At 41.3% G+C, this 3,153-nt stretch overlaps 1 non-coding gene across 1 annotated transcript; it reads right to left on the bottom strand.

Moving 5' to 3' along the window:
* Nucleotides 1–387: 387 nt before the first annotated feature.
* Nucleotides 388–494, bottom strand: LOC122152003. Its single transcript, XR_006164367.1, has one exon. It is a non-coding gene; the product is annotated as a U6 spliceosomal RNA (small nuclear RNA).
* Nucleotides 495–3,153: the final 2,659 nt, after the last annotated feature.

The raw sequence follows: 3,153 nt of genomic DNA, 5'->3' as shown, positions 1-3,153 counted from the left end.
TAGGATGTGGAACAATGTTTTGTGTAGTATGTTATGCCAATTGAGCTTGATGTCCCCTGCAACTATGGTCCTGAGCCCACAGGTCCAACTACTCCCTCCGTCTGGGTAGCTGGCTGTGACCAAGAACTGACTACAACCTTGCCCCTTGTCAGCTCTACTATATACCTGGGAATCCTTACAGAATATACCAATACACTTGTAGAAACATTGTCTGCCAGCCCTATACATGGTCTCGGGCACACTCCCCCCTGCATAGACACACCTAATATTTCAGCCTATCCATCCATCTATCCACCTGTATATCCATGTTTGCCTTCACTGACAACGCAGTACTGTATGTGCAAAAGGGTTCATCTTTGTTGTCTGTGCCTCTGTAGGGTTGTTTTTAAAAATATGGAACACTTCACGAATATGCATGTCATCCTTGGGCAGGGGCCATACTAATCTTCTCTGTATCATTTCAATTTTAGTAAATGTGCTGTTAAAGCAAACACTGCTCATTCAGTTTTTCATTCATAGGGCACAGGAAGTTAAGTGATTTTTTTTTTAATTGTGGTTTGGGTGAAAGTTTACATAGAAAATTCGTTTTTCATTCAACACTTCATACATATTTTGTTTCCTGACATTGATTACAATCCCCACCATGTAACAGCTCTCTTCTCCCTTCCTTGTGGTTACCTTGTCCCTGTGTCCTTCTCTCCTATGCATTCCTGCCCTCTGACCTATTTCCCTGCACAAATGCTGTCCTTCTGATCTCCCATAGCTGATTGTAATTATTCACCTCATAGGCCTGTCTATTGTGTGGCTGGAAGTTAAGGCATAGGAGTGACTTTAATTCCAGGCCTGAAGGATGACTAATTAGGAGCCATTGTCTCAGAGGTTTCACCAGTCACTAGTAGACCAGTAAGACTTGGTCCAAATTTTCTTATGATTTTGAGTTTTGTTCCACATTTTTCCTACACTCTATCCAGGATATCCAATTTTGATCCCTTTATGAGGATTTCCGGGAGCTCTGGTAGCATAGTGGCTAAGGCACTTGACTGCTAACCAGAAGGCTGGCGGTTCAAACCCACCAGCCACTCCTCGGAAGGAAGGTTGGGCAATCCTACTTCCGTAGTGATACTGCCTCGGAAACCCAAGGAGGGGTCGCTATGAGTCAGGGCTGACTCGACGGCACATAACAACAACAACAACAACATGAGGATTTCCAGCATCTTGGAGGCCTCTCATTTTCCCCAGTTTCCAAAAGGAGTTCTGCTTAATAATGTGCAGACAACTTCAGGATTTAAACTCATGCTTCTGATTACTCTTTATTGTTGTTGTTGTGTGCCGTAGAGTCGGACCCGACCCATAGCGACCCATCCTTGGGTTTCTGAGGCAGTATCACTATGGAAGTAGGCTGCCCAACCTTCCTTCCGAGGAGTGGCTGATGGGTTTGAACTGCCGGCCTTCTGGTTAGCAGTCAAGTGCCTTAGGCACTACACTACCAGAGCTCCTTCCTATTTATTATTATATTTAATTAACAAGTTACTATATTAGCTATGTTCTTGTCACTGTCCTCTGATGCCCCAATTATCAGACATCAAAAGTCATAAAGAAGTGACAAGAGAGAAGAATGGTTAAAAAAAATCTGGACACCACTAGGTATTTGCATATGTGATAAAATTAGCCTTCAATGGCTAGACTTATCACATCAACAGATCAAGAAGCAGGATGACGGAAGAGTAGGGGTGGGAGGAGTGTGACCAAGAACCAGCTGTTGCTATCTCTTAAGAAAGATCTTCAGATGAAATCACATGATACTTGCATTGGCATGTTGATGTTGTTAGGTGCCTATGAGTCGGCTCCAACTCAGTGACCCCATGTACAACAGAACGAAACACTGCCCAGTCCTGTGTCATCCTCACAATCCTTGCAGCCACTGTGTCAGTCCATCTCGTTGAGGTTCTTCCCCTCCACTTTACCAAGCATAGTATCCTTCTCTGGGGAATGGTCCCTTCTGACAACATAACCAAAGTAGGTGAGACAAAGTCTGGCCATTCTCACAATGAAATAGCATTCAGGCTGCACTTCTTCCAGGACAGATTTGTTTGTTCTAGAAGCCCATGGTATTTTCAGGATTTTTTAAAACCAACTCCACACTTTAAAGGCATCAATTCTTTTTCAGTCTTCCTTATTCATTGTCAAGCTTTCATACGCATATGAAGCAATTGAAAATACCATGGCTTGAGTTAGGTGCACCTTAGTCTTCAAAGTGATGTCCTTGCATATTAACACTTTAAAGAGGTCTTTTGTAGCAGATTTGCCCAGTGCAATACGACATCTGATTTCTTGACTGCCGCTTCCATGAGTGTTGATTGTGGATCCAAATAAAATGAAATCTTTGATAAATTCATTCTTTTCTCCATTTATCATGATGTTTCTTCATGGTCTGGTTGTGAGAATTTTGTCTTCTTTAGGTTGAAGTATAATAATCTGTACTGAAAGCTATAGTATTTGATCTTCATCAGTAAGTGCTTTAGGTCTTCTTCACTTTCAGCAAACAAGGTTGTATCATCTGCATAGCACAGGTTGTTAATGAGTCTTTCTCCAATCCTAATGATGCATTCTTCTTCATATAGTCCAGCTTCTCAGGTTATTTGAGTAAGCCCTGCACTTACCCTAAGAAGGAGAGTGTCTAAGTAGAAGATGACACTCTTATAATTGTGATCACAGAATTTCTATGAAATTCATGATCAGAAGAGGGAAAAAATAAAATGTGTGAGGATACCCTAAAACTGAGGCACTTAACCTAACTAAAATGGTTGACACAGGTTTGGCTCAGAATCCATTTGGTTTTAGGCTTCAATTCTGTTTCTAAAAAAAGAACTCATGATTGTTAATAAGTGAACAAAGGATAGGTGGCTTGCCCCCAGAGAAGAACACTTAGTATGTTTTAAATAGATTTTAAATAGATAAATAGATTAACCCCCCCACACACACACACACACAGAGAGGAGGGGTCCATCCTGTATTATCTTGCTGATTGTCTCCTTTAAGGCTATGACCCTTGTACAAATTTCAAGAGTTTGCTAAAAAAGACAAGGTAGAGTTTGTGCTGTAACAAATATCCCTTGTTACATCTAGATAAATAACACAGGAGATATAGAACAA

Source organism: Orycteropus afer, unplaced genomic scaffold, assembly GCF_000298275.1.
Source record: "Orycteropus afer afer isolate SDZICR_OR568_19922 unplaced genomic scaffold, OryAfe1.0 scaffold01073, whole genome shotgun sequence".
NCBI lineage: Eukaryota > Metazoa > Chordata > Mammalia > Tubulidentata > Orycteropodidae > Orycteropus > Orycteropus afer.
Note: the sequence above shows the minus strand (reverse complement) of the source record. Positions and strands in the feature narration are given on the sequence as shown.